The 15,496-nt window shown below is 35.1% G+C and overlaps 1 pseudogene; it reads left to right on the forward strand.

Moving 5' to 3' along the window:
• Window positions 8,127-13,343, forward strand: LOC107639967 (annotated as a pseudogene).

Genomic DNA, 15,496 nt, shown 5'->3' on the forward strand with positions numbered 1-15,496 from the left:
ACTAGATACTCACTTTAATTGTTGTTTCTTGATTGATTCATTTGCTTATTAGTCAAATAGAAACAAACCTGGGGTTTTAATTTAATTAGTCTCACTATCACCATGGGTCTAACCAAGACAATCTTAGTTTTCATTTTTGTTGCTTTGATGTTCCACTACTACTCCTCCTCCTCCTCCATTGATGAGAGAACAAGTGATGAGGACAACATGTGGTGCCTCCCACCACCACTTGAACAACAAATGCAGCTCTGGCACTTGGCGGTAAAACTGCCGTGCCGCCACCTCGGCGCCACGGTGTTGATGGATTTCGGCCAACACGCCATGGACTTAGCCATAGCGTTCCGCATTCCATTCACAACCAAGGCTTGCGCTGTGATTCGGTGGACTCATACTTATTAATAAGGTTGTCATTTGTGATATTGTGTGTGCTTGCTTTCTTGCTCTTGATGGTTAAGGTTGTCAATCCTAACTGTAATTAGATAATATTTGTTCTGAAACTGTTTTTTCCGCAAAGACCATGTTATGGTGTAGAAGGTTATGACAAGTGGCCAGCACAAGGCTCAGGAGGCTGCAGGCTTACCCAGTTACTGTTATTATTTACCTTATGTGCTTAACTAACATAAAACTCGGTTTAATGTGTTTAACTCTTATCAGGACTCATATTATTGTTGATAGAGAACAGCAGTTAAAGTGACTTTTTTCTTTTCTCTTTTTTTTTTTTGTGCCTTTTGGGCCAAACTAGTAATTCATTATTTTGACTCATGTAGTCTGTGAAAGAATGGTTCAGTTTTTTTTCCCAAACTAGTATTTTTTTCTAATATACGAGCTAGGAGTTATGTGATAACATTTTTAATTAGGCATTCGTGGTGTTTTGCGTTGCCCTAATTTTTTAATTTATCTTATCTCATCTTAACTAAACGGAGGATGGAGTCATGGACTTTAAGTTGGTAAAGGAGATTGGAGGCATGGACTTTATTTAAGTGGGGCTGGAAGCAGTTATTTTGATTATATTTGTACCGTATCTCTTATACTTAGAAAAAAATGGGTTATACTTATATCTCAGTCAAACTAAATAAAATTCAAATTAAATCAAACTCCTTAATGTAACCAACTCTTCCCCAAAAAAATTTACAACTAGTCGGCCATGACTAACGGATTGACGAATTATTCAGCAATAATGGTTATAAATTCAAAAAAAATCTCACAATACGAAGGCAGATGGCTAATGTAATGACCTCCACGAACAACACCAATTAGAGTCAAACGCAAAGACAGAAGAAGCACCTCCCAAAACATAGAAAGACAACAAATTAGTCATTTTTCTAAAGAAATAATGAATTTTGAAATGTCTAAAAATTTTACACTCCCAATGACACTGGCATTATACAAGGGGATCGGAGATCCTAAAATTCACGTTACAAAATTTGAGTCCATAATTTTTTTTAATAGTGACTCCGATTTCATCTTGTGCCGATTTTTTCCAAGCTTTTTAGACGAAGAGGCTTTATTATGGTTTTCTAATTTGCCTATAGGTTTAATATCCAACTTTGACGAATTCGCCAAGTTATTCATAAACCACTTTGTAGCATCTAAGATTTATGTACGAGACTCAAACTACCTCAGTACGATCAAACAAGGACATCACAAAAATCTAAAAGACAAACATGACACGCTTTACAACAGCGGTCATGGAGATCCCAGACCTCAATCCAGAGGTACAACTACATGTAATAAAAAGTGGTCTCCGACCTGAGAAATTTCAGGAAGCAATAGCAGCAGCAAAACCGAAGACATTGCAAGAATTCAGGGATAAAACAACTGGACAAATTGAATTCGAGGAATTACGTAAAACTCGGAGAAGCAAAAGACCATCATCTCGAAAGGAAGAAGAGAAACCTCACGGATCTCAAAACAAGGACATTAAAAAGCCTTTCAAATTAACGCTGAAGTTCGATTTGTACACTAAAAAATAATTGGACAAAAATAACCACTAAAAAAGTTCAAAATTTAACATAATTGGTTATATTTTATATCACAAACAATGATTTAACTTTGATATAACAATATATAAGTTATGACAATTAACATTTAATGAAAATTTGTGAACAGAATGAATGAAAATTTGACAAAAATAACCTTTAGATATTTGAAATTTGACATAGCTGCTTATATTTCAAATCGCAAACTCTAATTTAACCTTGACATAGCAATATATATGATTGGTGACAATTATTAAATAAAAATTCTTATACCAAATTGATGTGGGACAATGCCAAATATGTAATCATCTCCCATTAACATAGTAGTCATATAAGTTCATGTTAATTCATCATAGTTGTTTGATGAGAATTAAGTAACAAAACAAACCATGGTCAATATAACTCTAAACCAAAACACTATAACTAAGTTCCCAAAAAGATTGAAGTGCACATGGTCTATATAACAGCCATATCTAAACACTAAAACAAAAGTTCTTTAATCCAATCGATCTTTGGCCCTAACTAGGTGTGGAATTGCTACTGCCACTAGAGAGTCTAGTTGTTGGTGCTCCAAGTCTTGGAGTCAGCATAAATTGCATGAATCTGGTAGATGTTCTAGCACTAGCACCATGCATGGTTTCTTGGCTAACAATAGGCCTACTTGAGGGGTTGCTTATTGAAGGAGGTCTCATGTTGTTGAATAGAGTTGGAGGAGGCCTCTTGGTATTCTTCCTTTTGGCTGGCCTCTTGCTATCGGAGGAAATATTCTGCATTGAAGGTCTGACTGGTGGTGGTCTTATAGGTGCCGGTTGAATTGGAAGTTGGTTGGTTTGAGGAGGAATAAGTGGATCATGATTTAGTATCAGCTGCTAAGAGAGGAAATAATTGCATTAACAATTAAAAACTATGAGAAAATAATTACATTAACAGATATAACTATTTTATTGTCGGAATCACCATAGATGGCGCTGCAACAGGTACAGCTGGTGCTGCCGATGCTGCATCTGGTGCTGCATCTAGGACTGCTGTCGGTATTACATCTAGGACTGCTGTAGGTCCTGCTTCTTCGGCTGCAGCCATGTCGTCCTTCTTTTTTTGACATGTTCTACTATTATGTCTGGCCTAAAGAAGCAAGAAATAAGTGAGGATACAAATATAACATGGTATTAAAATGACATTAATTTTAAACAATCATACAATAAGACAATATTTGCAAACTATTTGTCCATATTTTCGCTTGACTCTGTGAGGATTTGGTTGTGGCTCTGGTGCATCATTCCTTTTGTTTCTCTTCACTGTTGGTCTTCCACTCGGCTTCTTGTATGCTGGAAGCAAAATGTTTGTATACCCATGTTTTTCCTAAAACTCCTTGCTAGGAATTGGTTGAACTAGGAACTCATATGTTTTGTTGTATGCTCCAAGAGTGAGCCAATTGTTCGCATATTCCTCGTGTCTTCTATTTTGAAATGCTAGAGCAGCACAAGCATGTCGACAGGGGAGACCATTTAATTGCCGAAATCTGCAGCTACAAGTTTTCTTGCCCAAGTCTACGCTCACCATAATCGGCAAGCATTGAACCTCAAATATGTTACCAGCTAAATCACCCGTTGGGAAAGGCCTCCAATGATTGCTATACCTCTTTTCGACTTCCAATCGACTCTACTGAATCGGAGTAATCCTACCCATATACCCTACCAGTGCCTTCTTGTTCTTGGCCAAGATGCGCATAATGTAACATCTAATCTCTTCTAGCATGGTGATAATTGACTCCCTCATCTTTTTTATGCAACCGTTGAACACCTTGGCATTGTTGTTTGTGGTGTTATCGCTCTTTGGCCATCTCAACTAATTGGATGCTCAGTAAATACATCCATCCGCCTATTATGATTTATGGCAGTTTCATACTTCTCAACTATATCAGTGTCAGTCCTCAGTAACTTCAACCCATTTTTAAGCTCCTTATCGGGTTTCAACCAATAGCATTCATTCACAAGAGTATATCCAATATCCTATAGGAGACCCTTGATGAAGAAGTTATTTAGTGTGTCAACATTAACCCTTCTAACTTCATTAATGTCACCTCCAACATATTCTACATTTTCATCGCTGTATCTTACAAACTTTCCACCGTGATGTATGAATAGAATTATATGAGTTGTTGCTGCCATCTAACTAAATATGACGCAATATTAAAACTCAAACTAGAATTAACATGATGAATTGCTAAAAATCTTAAACCAAATATTCAATTAAAATAAAATAAAATAAAGAAAATAATTAACATGAAAAATTATACCAAGAAAATATATTACAGTCTGCTATATTATCAATATATTCAAGTTAACAATATAAATTAACTGTTAAATTATGATATTTCACCTTTATTTTGATCATGTTGCTAATAATTTGTGTCATGTGAACATAAGTCCCAAAGTTACATACTGACATGCATATTTGAAAATGTGATTGATAATTTAATTGTGCAGACTCTAAGCTGCCGCGCACAGAGGATTAGTTGAAAATCCACCAATCCCTTAATGGATTTTAATCCTCAAATGATATGATAGCGTATAAAAGAAGTAATAAATAGTTCAGGAAGTCAAATCAATCCAATATATTAACAAAATATTAAACTTAAAGAAAACTGATAGGCAAAATTGTTCACTAATCTTTTGAGTACAAAATATATTTCACTAAAGTGTCTTAAAAAATAAATAAATAAAATAACAGTGGATCACTGGATCAGTTCATGCTTTTGACCAGATAGATGAAGGAAGCAAATTGTATTATGGAATCACCCAAGAATATATCATATTCCCCATTTTGAACACGTCCCTGTAATAGTGTTATAGTCTGCTACATTTTTCTCTTTAAACAATAACTCTCTCTCGTGCACATGTTTAGGTCCCCCCTTCCTTCCTTCCATGTTTTTTCTAAAGTGTTGAGAAGATGCCTAAAATTAAATTATATACATGCTATTGACTGTATCACACCACAAATACTAAATATTCCACCCTTCTAATAAAGATCATTAGGAACTAGACATTTCAAAATAATTCAGTTCCATTGTATTCGTAGCTATACCAACCAACTAAAATTTTCCTACTTCAGATTTCACTGGCTACTATTACGTATAGAGTAATACAAAGTGCAGTGATTCTTCATAAACTAACAACAATCAATCAAGAACATTCAAATTAGGAATTAACAACAAACAAAAATTACTAAATTAACAATGAATAAAGTATTGAAATTAACAATTTAATCAGCAATCACCAACAATCAATAACCTAATTAGTAAAATCTTTGTAACATTTTCAAAGAAAATCATTAGTAAATTGGGAATTCTGCAATGGTAGCATTTGCCCTAACTTAAAAATCGAAAACAATAATGGAACAAAGAAAGAGTAGAAGCAGGCACCAACCGGAACACAGGCAACGAGGGTGATGACGGGAATGCGACGGCTTTGAGGGCACGCTAACGCGATAACGACGACTGAGACGGGAACGTACATGCTCTGAATGCACAACACAGAGGACCTTCATGACGGTGAGTACACTTGCGATGCTCACAGACGATGAAAGCTGGTGAAGAGCGACGACGTCCGCTGGGTTAGAGGAGAGTCAATATCACCATTGATGAAGAACCGGAGCATCTGCGCGTGAAACCCTTGGTGTTTCAATTTCGTACAAAGACTCCAACAGACTCTGATGACTGATTAGGTGATTAGTTTAGTAATATATTATTTTATTATTAAATTAAAATAAAATAATGACACGTTGGATAATAAACAGCCACGTAGGAAGCCTTATTAATGACAAATTTTAAAATTGACGTTTGGTTAGAAATGTCAAACGGAGCAAATCTTTCATTGTTATAAAGTTAATTTAAATTAGTCATGGTCAGTAATGTTAGCGTCTCAATCTTTCATGGTCAGAAATGGCTAATTACTCATTTAATATGACTAATTTACTACCCGCTTAGTATTGAACTTATGGAGTCACACACTAACGAGTGTTCTAATCTTTGCTGTAGAATTATTTCGTTATTATTTTAATTTGATCAAATAAATAATTATATCAATTTAAATGAAATATTAATATATTCTTTGCTAGCACTAAGAATATAATAATAGTATAAAAATTGAAAATAGTAAATGAGATTTGAGAATAATCAGTTATTTTATTTCTAAATTTGAATTCTAAATTTGGATGACTGGTTCTGTTTCAAATTGAGTTATGATATGATTCATAAATTTGAAGGATTTAGATTTAGAATTTTAAGATATGATTCAAATTTGAATTGAGATTCAAATTTAAAACCAGTAACAAATCTCATGCTCTATATATGTATGCCAAGAGTAGAGAAAAAAAATGAGAATAAAAACACAAGAGTTTTATTCCTTTACCTCTACACACATAAACGTATGTGAGCCTAATTCTTAGAGAAGAATTTTATGGCATGCAACGAGTTGCAAGAGGTTTCTCCATTTATATCAGATATCCATTGGTCAAGGAGTTGACAGCAAAGGTTGGTCTCGGTGTGGATACGCATAGCGCCTTCGTACAATCGAAGAAGAATGTGATTTTTACTAGCGTACACAAATATTTAGATTTAATCTATATATTATTTATTCGAATAAAATTTAAATACAAAATAGATCTTTAGAATTAGGGTTAAGTACGATTTTTGTCCCTAACTTAGAGGCCAAAAATTTGTTTCGTCCCCAAGTTTTTTTTGTTACAAAATTGTCCCTAAGGTTTAACCTAATTTTAAAATGATCCTTCGGACAATTATACCCTTACCCCCTATCACTGTTTCGTCATCTCCTCTCTTGCTCTGCTTCTTCATCCCTGCTTCTTCATCTTCTTCATCTTCAGCAGCATCAAGATTCCATATTCAAGCCAAATCAGAAGCAAAAATTCACCCAATCAACATAGCATGACATTGTAGCAACATCAACATATCCAAAATCCATATCATCAATAGACAAACTCGATATTCCATAAGAAAAAATATTCACAACAAAAAATTCAAATATTCCAAATCAGAATCACCAAGCAAAAAATTCAGGTATTCCACAACAAATTTAGATTATGTAAGACAAATAAGAAATTCAGTTCACAACAAAGAAGAAGAAGAGGGTCGTGGAGAGGATGCGGGGAGCAGTGATGAGCGGCGAGGAGAGCAGCAAAGAGAGCGGCGAGTAAGGAGGAACAACAGCGAGCGGTGAGGGGCGAGGACCGGCGGCAGTGGCGGCAGTGGAAGACGCAAATCCCTTAAAAATTAAAACTTTGGTAAAAATGATGATTTTAAAATTAGGTTAAATCTTAGAGACGATTTTGTAAGAAAAAAAAACTTGGGGATGAAACAAATTTTTGTCCTCTACGTTAGAGACCAAAATCGTACTTAACCCTTAGAATTACTTTCTTTTCTTCCACGATATGGTGGCAAAAGCTATGGACGACAAGGCATGCGTACTCGAGGAATTCCAGTGCATGCGCATGTGGCACCACTGATGGAAGTGGTAGGCATGCTGCCAACATGGAAGACATGAGATGTGAGATGTCAGGATTGACCAATGAACAATGGCAAATATTGGTAGATATGATAAACAAGCAAAAACCAAATGACTCCAAGAAAATGACTGGTAAGAGAATTTTTGATTTATGGATCATTGATAGTGGAGCTTCCAACCACATGACTGGAACCCTGAAAAATTTATGTGAAAAGAAAACTATACGTGTGTGTCCAATAGGTTTACCGGACGGAGAGCAGGTGATAGCGTGCAAGTAAGGAACAGTGATACTTGAAGGAGGACTTGAATTGAAAAATATTCTCTATGTACCTCAATTAAAATGCAACTTACTCTCAGTTTCTCAACAGATGAAGAACACTGTCTAGTACAATTTACTGATAAATTTTGTGTCATACAGGACCGCACTTCGAGGACGCTGATTGGAGCGGATGAGCAGAAGGATGGGCTCTATTGGTATCGTTGGGCACACAAGATTCAAGCTTGTCATGCCAGAACAGAGAATCAACTAGCACTTTGGTTGAAGGGTACCATTGATGGTGTGGTTATGAGTTTATCAAAAGATTGATTATGCTTGGTTTATTCATTATTATGCTTAATGCAATATTATATGTATGATATGAAGGAGTATTATGGGAGTGGAGAGACAAAGAAAGTGTAATGGAGAGAATCACAACTCAAAGGGTTGCGTCGTTTCCTCATTGAAAAAGAAGAAGATATTTTGAAGGCCTTAATGCTCAACTTAGGAAAGCATCAAGTTGAAGCTTTTAGAGATGAGGTTATGCCTTTATTTAATTTGTTTATAATTACACTTGAAAATGGTTTGTTTCTGTTCAAAAAAGTGTGTCATCATATATACTATTTATCACTTCTAAGTTTAATGAAAATATTTGACATTATTATTATTGCTTTTCTATTAGTTTAATCTTTAATCAATATAGTTCCTTCCTAATTTAAGCTTTCTTTTAAATTCATGCATTATGCATGCATTGAGTAGTAATAATAGTAACATTAAAAAAAAAAAAAGAAAACTATTTTTCAGTTCTAATTGCTAATTAACGAATTGGCCGTTTAAAGCAGATAGGAACTTTGATGAAGTCCTTGAATTTTGCATTGAGTAACTTAAAATATTGGATATCAGGCAAAAAGGTGAGATCAGTGCCAATTTTCCTAATTCCATTTTTTTTTTTAATTTCAAAGATAAGCATTCAAGCCTAATGGATTCAAATTTGTTTTTTGATAGGCTAAATTGCCACAAATAGCACTGCTTAGTAGTGCAGAAATTGTTCCTGAACCTCTGGGCCTAGTCCTCATTATTTCATCTTGGAATTTCCCCTTTGGTGAGTCATGCTTTTTGAACCATTTTCCTTATGTTGATCAAGTATTTGTATAGCAAATTAATAGAGGGAGTTACAATTTAATTAATGACAGGTTTATCCTTGGAGCCACTAATAGGAGCAATAGCAGCTGGAAACACAGTGGTCTTAAAGCCTTCAGAGTTGTCACTAGCATGTTCTTCCATACTTGCCCTTGGACTTCCCAATTTCTTGGACAACAAAGCCATTAAGGTTGTACAAGGTGGACCCCATGAATCTCAGCAGCTTCTCTAGCAAAAATGGGACAAAATCTTCTTCACAGGTACACTACTACACAAAACACAAATCACTACACTCTTCTTCATATGGTTTTGTGAATGTAAAACAACACTAATACTATATAGGAAGTGCACGTGTGGAGAAGATTGTGATGTCAGCAGCAGCCAAGCATTTGACTCCTGTGACTTTGGAGTTGGGTGGGAAATGTCCTGCAGTTGTTGATTCACTTTCATCTTCTTGGGACTTGGAGGTGACTTCATATAATCTTTTCATGTTTAGATTATGTTGGATCGAAATAATGGAATCAGTAGTGCTACAATGCCAGTAAATTTTATCATTTCAGGCCATCAGTTAGCCAGAATTAATATTTTTGTTCATAAGTCCAGAAAAAATTCAAATGCAACAGAATGTTAAAGACCAAATGCTTGCTACAATTTGTTGAAAAACACTGACTTTTGAGATTTTCTGATAATCGAATAAGATGAGTTTTTGTCACTGTCTTACTGTTCTCAAAATTTGAATCAAAAGGTAGCGGTGAAGCGGATTCTAGTGGGAAAATATGGGGCATGTGGTGGTCAAGCATGCATAGCAATTGACTATGTCCTCATGGAAAATCAATACTATCCAAAACTGGTACATGATTTCTCATTCATTCATGTGTCTCATTATACTATCTATATTTGATGGAGTGTGTGATTAGTTAGTTGCTCTTGATTTTCTTCAGGTAGAATTGATGAAACTATGGATCAAGAAAATGTTTGGGGAGAACCCAAAAGACTCCAACACCATTGCGAGGATAGTTAATAAACAACACTTGTCTAGATTGAAGAATCTTTTGGCTGATCCAGAGATCAAGAAATCTGTGGTTTATGGAGGATCTATGGACGAAAGATTTATTGAGCCAACAATCTTGTTGAATCCCCCACTTGAATCAGCAATCATGACAGAAGAAATTTTTGGCCCATTGCTTCCAATTATTATCGTAAGATTTGGTGAAAATCATGCTATATATAAAATTGACGTTTTTCTTAATGTTGCCTTCAATAATCTGTATTCTTTTATTAAGGCATGAGGTTGAGTGTTTGATTTTCCTATATTTGGTTACTTTTTGTTTCTTTTAGGTGTTATGTATTTCTTTTCTTTCCTGATGGAGTGTTGTATTTATTATCATTATTAATAACGGTACAAGATATCATGTAATATTACCTCTCTAAATTCTGATTTTTGAACTTCTACTTTATGGATGCACTGTGTAGAAAGTCTGCGGAAGCTTGAGGAACAACATGAATGGTTGAGGGGTGGAAAGCTCTGCGGAAAGCTCTGTGATTATCATGTTTGTAGGTTTACATAGGATATGCTTGTCTTTTTTGCATTCTGAATCTATCTATTCTATTTTGCAGTTGGAGAAATGATACAAATGTCATTTTAGCTGATGAAATGGGTCTTGGTAAAACTGTTCAGTCAGTTTCGATGCTTGGTTTTCTTCAGGTAGAGTACCTTCTCTATTACATTACAAATGCACTTGTAGAATGTTAAATTAATCCACTTGTTTCTTTATACAGAATGCCCAACAAATCCATGGCCCTTTTCTTGTAGTTGTACCATTGTCTACTTTATCAGACTGGCTAAGTATGCTAACTGCCAAGTGAGTAACATCAAAAGGAATCTTGCACTGACTTAGTTATAAACATGAACATGTAACTTATATTGTGATATTTTCTTGAATTTGCATGTTTCTGTGTTTTCGTCCTAGTATTTCTTATTATCTTGCTTGATGTTAGAGAAGATAAGTAAGCAATCTTTTATATTGTATTACGGTGTTATTTGTAATCAATCTTGATTTAGTGTGTGTTGTGACAGGTTTGTCAACAATATGAATTTTACAATGATAAAAAGCCTGGAAAACCTATTAAGTTCATTGTGCTGTTGACTACAGATGAAGTAGTTGGTTAGTTTTTTTTTAATCTTGTGTATGAAATTGCGGCGGTTCAAAACCGTCGCAATTTTTTGAAAAAACTCACATAAATTTGCAGCAGTTTCAAAACCGCCGCAGATTTTTTTTTAAAATCCACTACCAAAATCGCGGTAGTTTTGCAACCGCCGCAAAATCGTCAACCTGATTTGTGGCGGTTGTGCCAGCGGTTCATTAGAACCGCCACAAAATCATATTACAACCCCTTAATAGGTGACACTTTTGGAACCGTTGGAATTTCATTTCGCGGCGGTTTAAAACCGCCGCAAATCCCTAAATAAACCGCCGCAATTTCCCGTTTCTCTTGTAGTGAGAGATTAGGGCATCCATCATTTCAAATTGTGCAAATTCTTCGTAATGTAAGTGGAAAATATACAGCCAATGAGATTTGTGAAATTTGCGAACAATCTAAGAAAACAAGAGATAAGTTTTCTTTGAGTGACTATCAAGCTTCCAATATTTTTTATTTAATCCAGTGTGACTTGTGGGGACCTTATAGAACACCCTCCTCGTGTGGTGCTTCGTATTTCTTAACTATTGTGGATGATTGTTCACGAGCGGTTTGGATATATTTGTTGAAAGAAAAGGCTGAGGTATCAATCATATTGAAAAAAATTTTCACTTTGGTTGAACGCCAATATAACAAATACGTTAAAATGGTGCGATCTGATAATGGAACATAATTCATGTGTTTAAAATAATACTTCCTACAATAAGGCATTATTCACCAATCGTCATGTGTTAATACACCGCAACAAAATGGACGAGTGGAGCGCAAACATCGACATATTCTCAATGTTGCTAGATCATTACGTTTGCAAGGCAATCTTCCTATCTAGTTTTGGGAAGAATGTGTTTTAACGGCTGGCTATTTAATTAATCGTACGCCATCCTCAGTACTGAAGGGCAAGACTCCGTATGAGGTTTTTCATGGAACAATTCCAAGTTATGAGCACTTGCGGGTTTTTGGCTCTTTATGTTATGCTCAAAATTAGAATAGGCAACGGGACAAATTTGCCAGCCGTAGTTGAAAATGTGTGTTTGTCGGGTATCCTTTTGGGCAAAAAGGATGGAAACTATTTGACTTGAAAAAAGAAGTTTTCTTTGTTTCTCGATGTTCATTTTGTTGAAGATGTGTTTTCCTTTAAAGCGGATCAGGTTTTGTAACCAAGGATTGAAGATATTGGACCTTCTGTGACAGAAACAATTGTTGAAGAAGATACACACAGCGAGACCAGTACCCCACACTTCAATGACTGTGCTGGGGACTCCCTTATTGAAGAACCTATTGACCAACAAGGGGAACATGAGCTCAATGAAGAGATTGAAGAGTACATCGCTGATGATGCATCAGAACCAAGTGTAGTAGAAACAACGCCGATTTCTGATCTACCACTAGTCACGATGGACGTTCCACTTGGTCGGGGTCACCGCATGAAGACACCCTCAGTCAGGTTGTGCGATTTTGTCTCTGCTGCTACGATACCAATAGGCTCTACCGACCAACTTTCCTCTCCATTAAAATTCTCAGGTGTGTCCTATCCTATACAAAATTTTGTGAATTATAATTCCTTTTTCCAAACAACACCGTAGTTTTCTTGCCTCTCTACAGACAGTATAGGAGCCTTTATTTTTCTCTCAAGCAGTTAGAGATGAGCGTTGGTGCGAAGTGATGTCCCAAGAAATTCGTGCACTTCAACTCAATGACACTTAGAAGCTCACAACCATTTCTCTAGGAAAGAAAGCACATGGGTGTAAGTGGGTTTATAAAATTAAATACAAATCTGACGGGACAATAGAGAGGTTCAAAGAAAGACTGGTAATTTTGGAAAATAATCAAGTAAAAGGCTTGGATTACAATGAGACGTTTTCTCTAGTGGTAAAAATGGTAACAATTCGCACAACACTCGTAGTGGCAGCAGCCCAGGATTGGGAACTCCACCAAATAGATTTTCACAATGCATTTTTTCATGGAGAACTTGATGAGGATATTTACATGAAGCTTCCCTCTGGTTTTCAAATGTCTCAACAAGGACTAGTTTGTAAACTTCAGAAATCTCTCTACGGACTACGGCAAGCTCCACGATATTGGTTTGCAAAACTTTCATCTGCTCTTCTTCGATATGGTTTCAAGCAATCCCCAAAGGACCATTCCTTGTTTAGCCTTCGCCACAATAGCGTACAATTGGTAGTTTTGGTATATGTTGATGACCTTGTAATTGTAGAAAATGATGGTGCTGCAATTCAACGTTTCAAATAGTATTTACACACATGTTTTCACATGAAAGGTTTAGGCCGGCTGAAATACTTTTTGGAAGTTAAGGTTGTCAGATCTCCGACTGAAATCTTTCTGTGCCAAAGAAAATATGCTTTGGACATAATCACCGAAACAGGACTTCTAGGTGCTAAGCATGTAGCAACACCGTGCGAAGAGAATTATCGATTGGGGTCAGCTACAGGTTCTCTTTTATCCGATCCTAGCCTATATCGTCGACTTGTTGGAAGACTGATTTATTTGTATTTTACTCGGCCTGATCTAGCCTACAGTATTCACATGTTGTCCCAGTTCATGCAAAATCCACGTATCAAACACTGGCAAGCTACTTTGCGTGTTGCACGCTATTTAAAGGGACATCCTGGACAAGGAATTCTTCCCCACGAGAGAATGATTTGCGGCTCTATGGATGGTGTGACTCCGATTGGGCTAGTTGTCCATTCACTCGCAAGTCAATCACAGGCTAGTTCATCCAGCTTGGTAACTCACCAATATTTTGGAAGACTCAGAAACAGCAGATAGTGTCTGCCTCCTCTCTATACGTGCCTCATCATGCCCCATTCGTCTCTATTGCGACAGTCAAGCAACTCTACACATTGCTAAAAATCCTGTTTTTCATGAACGCACAAAACACATTGAAGTAGATTGTCATCTTGTTCGGGATGAGATCGTGCACCAACACCTCCTTCCATCTTATCTTCCCACTCAAACTCAGTTGGCCGACCTTTTTACTAAAGCTCTTTGTGCTAAAAAGTTTGAGGCAATATTGATCAAGTTGGGCATTAAAGACTTGCATGCTTCAACTTTAGGGGGTATTAACGGATAATTTAGATATACATAGAAAATATTATATTAATAATATTTCTATAATTTAAGTATAAATATGGTACTCTAAGAGTACTCTCATATATATTTTTATTAGGATAGAAAATTATGCATTTTAATTTGTTAAGATTGTAAATTATACTTTTTAAGATAGAAAATATTTGATATAGTTTCATATCAAAAGTTATATATGTGTATTCATGGCTAATAAAAAACAGGTTGAATTTTTTACAATTAGTACACAAATGTGCCTTGTTTTATAAAGAGGAGAAGAAAAAATTTAGGGGTAAGCACGGGTCGGTTTGGTTTGGGTTTATGGTAAAATTAGAATCGAACCGATTAAGATGTAATTGGTTCGGTTTGATTCGAATTTGCATTTTTTTGTACATGTACCCGAATCAAACCAAACCGATTAAGAACGGATTGATTCGGTTCGGGTAATTGGGCCCTCGATGACTTTGAAATTCATAAAAAGAAAAAAAAAACAAATTTTTATCTTAAAAATTCAACAAGTATAATAAATATGTAACATCAATAGAAATAATTCAAATATGTTAAACACCAAATACATTAAAAACTAAACTCATTAAAATCCAAACATATTAATAATGAATAATCATTGTCTAATAAAAAAGTCATATATATTTTTATTTTTTTTATTTAATTAATATATGATCGGATTCGTGAGTTGGTTCGGATTCCATACCCCTAAAATCAATATCCAAATTAATCACTATCAAAAGTTATTGATTTAGTTCAAATTAAATCCGATTATCCATTAATTTTAGAATTAATTTAATTGGTTCGGACGACCCATACTCACCCTTGAAAAATTAAGAGGAGTGGTCACAAAAAGGATGGGTAGGTTGCCGTGGTGGGATCCACGATTCCAGGAACAAGTTGAGGAACCTATTATTATAGCCGTACACATTATTTAGTCGACAATATGTTTAGCTGCTTTGTTCAAAATAATTAAATAACAATTTAGTTAAATTATTTAATAATTTTAAATTAATAATTTTAAATTAATAATTTCACATAAAAATAATTGTATCTTGATTACTAAATTTTTTAATATTTTAATAAAATATTAGATCAGAATATCAGATACATAAAATTTTTTGTTACCTTTAAACAATAAAAATATCATTCTTTTTCATTTAAATTGTTTTATAAAAAATTAAACCTCCTCCACCCAAAATATTTAAATATACTTATTATATTCTATTACAATGCGCATTATACATATTGAATTATTTACATGTAATTTTTTTTATGTCTAAAATATTATCATATAATTAATAAATTAAAGG

The sequence above is a fragment of the Arachis ipaensis genome, chromosome B05, assembly GCF_000816755.2.
Source record: "Arachis ipaensis cultivar K30076 chromosome B05, Araip1.1, whole genome shotgun sequence".
Lineage (NCBI taxonomy): Eukaryota > Viridiplantae > Streptophyta > Magnoliopsida > Fabales > Fabaceae > Arachis > Arachis ipaensis.